Source organism: Panthera uncia, chromosome B1 (assembly GCF_023721935.1).
Source record: "Panthera uncia isolate 11264 chromosome B1, Puncia_PCG_1.0, whole genome shotgun sequence".
In the NCBI taxonomy this organism is placed as follows: Eukaryota; Metazoa; Chordata; class Mammalia; order Carnivora; family Felidae; genus Panthera; species Panthera uncia.
Genome location: NC_064811.1, coordinates 200,216,616 through 200,224,428, shown reverse-complemented (window position 1 = coordinate 200,224,428; position 7,813 = coordinate 200,216,616).

Here is a 7,813-nt window from a genome sequence, read left to right as displayed (position 1 = left end):
GGGTACTCAGCCTTTGGAGGTGGTACCACTGGGCCAGCACCGGTGTGAAATAAACAGTCTCTTCTGATTCCCTGAGCGCATGTCACTTGTCTCTTCCTGGGTGGCGAGTATTTGCTGTAACATTTTTGGTGCATTGGCCAGGAAGCCGACAGCCATACTGGCCCCTTCAGTCACCATTGTGGGAGGCCAGTGGAGAGGCCACTCATCGTGGACCCCTGTGATGGAAAGGAAGGCACACTGCTGGGGATTTCACTGGACCCCAACCCCCGCCGGGCCTGACAATAGTTGGCCATCACTTCGCTTGAATGGAATCCTGGAGGAATCAGAAAATTCTGCCAGGATGGGACATGGATCAGGTAAATGTCCCCAGGGACCCAGGGCCAAATTCAGCCCTGCCCTAGAGGCAGAGGGGGAGCTTGATCACCTCCCAGGCTACACACTTGCCACATAGGACAGGGAAGTCCTGGGTGTAAGTCTGCGATCTGTCTGAATGTATGTGTGAGTGCCTGTGCTCCACAGTCTCAACTACGGAGCCTGAGTGGGTCCTACACTGCAATTCCATGATGACCTCATACGACTCAAGGCAGAATCAGGTCCGCAGAGGCCTGATCCGAGTCAGGGGTTTATATTGACCTGCCTGCCAATGCTAAGAACTGTCTAAATCCCCGTGAGGGGAGCGGCCAGGTAGATGAAGCAACCTCTTTCCTCGTGTATGTCTTGTGACACCATACATTGGGAGTTACCCATCTAGGATACCAGGACAGATGGGGAGAAAATTTCACAACCAACTGTTTTGGAGTGTATGATTAAGAATTTTTTTTCTTATCATTTTACTTGATTTATTTTTTAAATTTACATCCAAATTAGTATATAGTGCGACAATGATTTTAAGAGTAGATTCCTTAATGCCCCTTACCCATTTAGCTCATTCCCCTTCCTACAACCCCTCCAGTAACCCTCTGTTTGCTTTCTCTTTTTAAAAGTCTCTTATGTTTTGTCCCCCTCCCTGTTTTTATGTTATTTTTGCTTCCCTTTTCTTATGTTCATCTTGTTTTGTATCTTAAAGTCCTCATGAGTGAAGTCATATATATGTGTTTCTCTAATTTCACTTAGCATAACACCCTCTAGTTCCATCCATGTAGTAGCAAATGGCAAGATTTCATTCTTTTTGATTGCTGAGTAATACTTCATTGTATATATATACCACATCTTCTTTGTCCGTTCATCCATCAATGGACATTTGGGCTCTTTCCATACTTTTGCTATTGTCGATAGTGCTGCTATAAACATTGGGGTGCATGTGCCCCTTCGAAACAGCATACCTGTATCCCTTGGATAAATACCTAGTAGTGCAATTACTAGGTCATAGGGTAGTTCTATTTTTAATTTTTTGAGGAACCTCCATACTGTTTTCCAGAGTGGCTGCACCAGTTTGCATTCCTACCAGCAGTGCAAAAGAGATCCTCTTTCTCCGCATCCTCACCAACATCTGTTGTTGCCTGAGTTGTTAATGTTAGTCATTCTGACAGGTGTCAGGTGGTATCTCCTTGTGGTTTTGATTTGTATTTCCCTGATGATGAGTGATGTTGAGCATTTTTCATGTGTCGGTTGGCCATTTGGATGTCTTCTTTGGAGAAATGTCCATTCATGTCTTTTGCCCATTTCTTCCCGGATTATTTGTTTTTTTGGGTGTTGAGTTTGATAAGTTCTTTATAGATTTTGGATACTAACCCTTTATCTGATATGTCGTTTGCAAATATCTTCTCCCATTCCATTGGTTGCCTTTTAGTTTTGTTGACTGTCCTTCGCTGTGCAGAAGCCTTTTATTTTGATGAGGTCCCAATAGTTCACTTTTGCTTTTGTTTCCCTTGCCTTTGGAGACATGTTGAGTAAGAAGTTGCTGCGGCCAAGGTCAAAGAGATTTTTTTGCCTGCTTTCTCCTTGAGGATTTTGATGGCTTCCTGTCTTACGTTTAGGTCTTTCATCCATTTTGAGTTTATTTTTGTGTACGGTGTAAGAAAGTGGTCCAGGTTCATTCTTCTGCATGTCGCTGTCCAGTTTTCCCTTCACCACTTGCTGAAGTGCAAGTGTCTTTATTCCATTGGATATTCTTTCTTGCTTTGTCAAAGATTAGTTGGCTATATATTTGTGGGTCTATTTCAGGGTTCTCTATTCTGTTCCATTGATCTGAGTGTCTGTTTTTGTGCCAGTGGCTAAGAATTTTAAAAAGGTGGGGAACACCTGAGTGGCTCAGTCAGTTAAGCATCCGACTTTGGCTCAGGTCATGATGTCACGGTTCATGAATTCGAGCCCTGCATCGGGCTTTGTGCGGACAGCTCAGAGCCTGGAGCCTGCTTCAGATTCTGTCTCTTCCTTTCTCTTTGCTCCTCCCCTGCTTGTGCTCTCTTTCTCTCTCTCTCTCAAAAATGAACATGAAAAAAAAAAAAATTTTTAAAAGGGATTTTCAGGGGACTATGGGGTCAGATTGACCCCTGGGAATTATGCACCTTCTCTGAATTAGAATGGCCTACGTTTGGTGTAGACTGGCCTGCTGAGGACACCCTAGATGTCCCCACAGTCCGAGCTGTTTTTAAAGTAATTACTGGAGACCCCGGCCACCTGGATCAATTCTCATACATTGATCAGTGGTTGGAAATAGCCTAAGCCCAAGGAGGGTCCAGTTCTGCGTTAATAGTAATGGACAATGTAAAGTCTTGTGGCACAGCCTAAGAAGAAGACCTCACAGCAGAAAAAACCGCCCCCATCCTCCAAAAAAATTCAGAAGAAGTCCTTCCATTTCCACCACGAAATGCCCCAAGCGGCCCATCAATGGAGGGAGGGGAACCTTACCTGCCTGACAGTCCACCCCTGTCGGTCACACCTTCGCTAGCAGCCAGTCTGCCCTAACCAGGGACACTTGAACGGGTAGGAAGGTGCCTTAGATCTGCAGCTCAAGGTACAAGGCCCCCAAGGTCAATGCAGATGCCATTGTGGGAGACTAGGGGTCTCCATAGAATAGGCCCCAGTGGGACCCTACAAGAGGGGGATTGGTTTTCTACTGCCAACTGTTCTCCACTACTGACCTCCTCAACTGGAAACACCACACCCGCCCTACTCTGCGCGGCTGCAGGCAATGATATATCTCTTAGAATCCATATTCCAGACTCACCGCCCTGCCTGGGTCGATTGTAAGCAGCTTCTCTTCACCCTTTTCAATACAGAAGAGCACTGATGAATTCTCACCAAAGTCAGAAAATGTATACAGACTCAGGCACCAGATGGGCAACTAGACATTGATGCTTGGACACGGGAGCCTATATGCCCAAAGAGGAGCCCCGCTAGGACCCCAACACAGAAGCGGGAAGGGCCAGGTTAGAAAGATACCAACTCCCCTTCCTCCAAGGGGTAAAAAAAGCAGGGGCCAAAAAGCCACCGATATTGCAAAGGTAACTGAAGTCCTACAAAAGCCAGAAGAGAGCCCAGGTGACTTCTATGAAAGATTATGTGAAGCCTTTAGAGTTTACACTCCATTCGACCCAGAAGCCCTGGAAAACCAGCACATGGGCAATGTTTCCTTCGTGGGACAGACCCAAAGTGATATTAGACAGAAGCTCCAAAAATTGGAAGAATTCGCTGGACAGAACGTGATGAAACTATTGGAAATTGCCAACAAGGTTTTTGTAAATTGGAATCGAGCTGCCAGAAAGGAGACAGACTGAAGAATGAAACAAAAGGCAGTTCTCCTGGCTGGGGCCTTGGGGCGACTGTCCCCTCCAGAAGGGCCCCCACGGAAACCACGTGGGATTCAAGAACAAAAAAGAAGGGTGCCAGGACAGGATCAGTGTTCCTACTGCAAAGAATTTAGACACTGGAAAAATGAGTGCCCCAATCTCCAAATGAGAAAACCAAAAACTTCCGCTCCACCCAACTGCTACCAACCAGAACCACCTGAGGCTGACCTGATAGGACTGGCAGGTGTGGACTGTGATTAGGAAAGACTGGGCTCTATCCAACTGGGCCCTCATGAGCCCACGGTCAAAATGAAGGTAGGGGGCCAGGCAATAGACTTAATAGTCAACACTGGGGCCGGACACTGTGGTGACACACAAGGTGGTACCTCTATCAGGTCGAGAAGTCATCATTGCAGGAGCCACTGGGATGCAAACCCAAAGGCCATTTTGTGTTCCCAGACAATGCCAGCTGGTGGGGCTTACCAAGTAGTTAATGAATTCCTATATTTACCTGACTGCTCAGACTCACTGTTAGGTAGAGACCTCCTAGCCAAGCTGGGTGCAGAAATAGCCTTCACTTTGGATGGACAGATGCAATTGCGTCTAAATAAAAAGGCCCAACCCATGATTTTGTCCCTGACGATACCACAGGAAGAGGAATGGAGATTATATACTTCCCCTCCCGGTGAGCCAACTGTGGCCCCTGAGCTAGAAGCTGAATTCCCTTCAGTTTGGGCAGAAGGAAACCCCCCTGGTCTGGCAAAAAAACCACCCCCCAATATTAATTGACCTAAAGCCTGGGGCTCAACCTGTTAAAATATGCCAATATATGGTCCCATGGGAGGCATGCCTGGGGATCCAGATACACTTGGACAGACTACTCAAATGGGGACTTCTAAAACGATGCAAGTCCCCATGGAATACTCCTTGCTGCCTGTGAAAAACCCTGGAACAGATGATTACTGCCCTTACAGGACCTAAGAGCCATTAATGAAGCAGTCATCACGCAGCATTCAGCATTGCCTAACCTATACACTCTACTAGGACTCATACTCTCTGAAGCAGGATGGTTCACATGTCTGGATTTAAAGAATGCCTTCTTCTGTCTCCAGCTAGTGCCTAATAGCCAACCCTTATTTGCCTTTGAATGGGAAAACCCTACCACAGGGGCAAAGGAACAATTCACTTGGACTAGACTACCGCAAGAATTCAAAAATTCACCAACCTTATTCAATGAGGTGCTGGCATCCGACTTAGCCAGTTTTCTGGGACAGGACCTAAGATGTGTCCTTCTCCAATATGTGGATGATTTCCTGCTGGTCAGTCCCATGCAGACCCAATGCTGGGAGGGAACCAGAGCCCTACTCAGGCTGCTAGCAGAGGTGGGATACTGGGTGTCAAAGAAAGAGGCACAGATTTGCCAAGGAAGTTAAATACTGGGCTTCAGAATTACCCAAGACAAACAGATGCTGGGAGCCAAAGGGAAACTGGCAGTTTGTGCCATTTCAGTTTCCACTACCCACCGGCAGGTCTGAGAGTTTCTAGGAGTAGCAGGATTCTGACAGATATGGATCGCAGCGTTCTTGGAATTGGCCACACCTCTTTATAAGGCACTAAAGGAGGAAGAAAGGGCACCCCTTTTCTGGGGTGCTAACCGAGAAAAGGCATTTGAAACCATAAAGACAAAACTCACAGAGGCACTGGCCTTGGGACTCCCAGATGTATCATGAGATTTCAACCTGTTCATACATGAGAACAATGGGGTGGCCCTGGAGGTTCTTACCCAGGAATTTGGACCTTGGCAAAGACCAGTGGCATACACTTTAAAGCAATTTGACTCAGTTGCGGCAGGATGGCCCCCTGAGGGCCCTGGCAATCACCACACTTTTAATCAAGGAAGCAGACAAACTCACGTTAGGGCAAAACCTAAACATTAGGGTTCCCCCATTCTGTTATTACCTTGATGGATGCCAGAGGGCAACACTGGCTAAATCATGCTCAGATGACACAATATCAGGACTACTATGTGAAAACCCATGAATAAGATTGGAAGGCATAAAAACCCTAAATCCTACCGCTTTCTTGCCTGCAGGGGTGTGGCCCCCAGAGCATGATTGTGTAGGGGTACTTGATGAAGTCTATTCTAGTCGACCTGACCTATCAGACAAGCCCTTACAAAATCCAGACCTCATGCTGTACACTGATAGCAGCAGCTTCATGAACGATGGCAAGAGATATGCTGGTTATGCAGTAGTCTCTGATTTTGATGTCATAGAAGCAAAGGTCCTTCCACATGCATGGTCATCCCAAAGAGCGGAACTGTGGGCCCTAATGAGAGCGCTAGAACTCAGTAAAGACAAAAGAGCCAACATATACACTGACTCGCGCTTTGCCTTCACCACTGTACATATACATGGGGCTCTATATAAGGAGAGAGGACTTTTGACTGCAGGGGGAAAAGAAAAAATCGAGAAGAAATCCTAAAACTATTAAGGGCAGTCTGGGAACTGAGGGGGGTAACAGTCATCCACTGCAATGGGCACCAAAGAGGAAAAGACTCAGTGTTGGAAGGTAACTGATGGGCAGACACCGCAGCTAAACAAACAGCAGAACAAACAACATCCCCAAAAATCATGCTGGCTCTGGAACTGCCAACTTCCCCAAGGTACACAACCCAAGAAACAAAATGGGCACAACAGGAAAAGGGAAGCAGACAAAAGAAGGATGGTGGGTACTTCCAGATCAAAGAGTCTATATACTGGAACAGCTAGCCCACCAGGTGATTCTCCCAACAGCATGAGCTCACCCACCTAGGAAAAACTGCCCTTGAAACCTTAGTAAGTTGTTACTGTGTAATTGCTTGGCTCCCATCCCTCTGTGCCTTGATCTTTTAATGCTGCCTCCTCTGTGCTCAAAATAATGCCAAATAAGGCGCCTTGGGCCCATGGGGATCTAAATGCTATGGTTAGGCACCTTTCGAAGATTTGGAGGTAGACTTTACCAAAATAAGACCCAGTGGAGGATACAAATTTCATCTGGTATTCATCTGCACGTTTTTTGGCTAGGTTGAGGCCTACCCCACACGCACCAAAAAGGCAAGAGAAGTAACTAAGGCTCTGTCAAGGGATATCATCCCCAGACATGGAATGCCATTAACCATGGGCTCAGACAGTGGCCTGGCTTTTGTGGCTGAGGTGGTGGAAAAAGTAGCCAAAACCGTAGGCATCCAATGGAACTTACACTCAGCCTACCAACCCCAGAGTTCAGGGTAGGTGGAACGTATGAACTGGACCCTTAAGTCAGCCATGGCAAAACTATGTCAGGAAACTAACTTGTCCTGGCCAGATATACTACCCCTACCTCTTCTCCAAGTATGCTGCACACCCCAGACAAAAATAGGATTATCCCCATTTGAGATCCTATATGGAAGGTCCCCTCCACTAGTCAAATTCAGGGGAGACCTGACACAGCTAGGGAATTTGGAAATAAAAAAACAACTACAAGGATTAGGGAAAACTATATTTGAGATACATAGATGGGTGACAGGCTACCCATTTCTCTAGGAATAATTGTACACCCCCACAAACCTGGGATCAGGTTTGGATAAAAGATTGGAAAAAGGAACCACTCAAACCCACCTGGAAGGGACCCTATTTAGTTGTGCTAACCACACCCAGCCCTCAATGTTGCAGGACTAACTGCCTGGATCCACCATTCTCAAGTAAAGGCAGGCCATCTGTCACCTGACAACCACTTGGAATGGAAAGTAACTGCTAACCAGAATAATCCTCTACAGATCACCCTTAAGAAAAGAGCAGATGATACGCAGCCTGCAGCCAACACGTAAGAACTCTCTGTAACCAGAAGCTTGAGGAAATCACCAAATGACTTAAATGAACTATAGCAAATTGTTCTCTCGAATTTCAATGTCATCCCCTACCTATTTCTCTTTCCATACTTGTTATACTCTTTGCTGTATGGCTTACCCAAGTTTCTTCTGCAGATTTGTGTCTCAGTCACAAACTCTTGTTAGCCTCCTTCTACTTACTAATGTCAGGATGTCTTATGCTCCTTAGATTTAT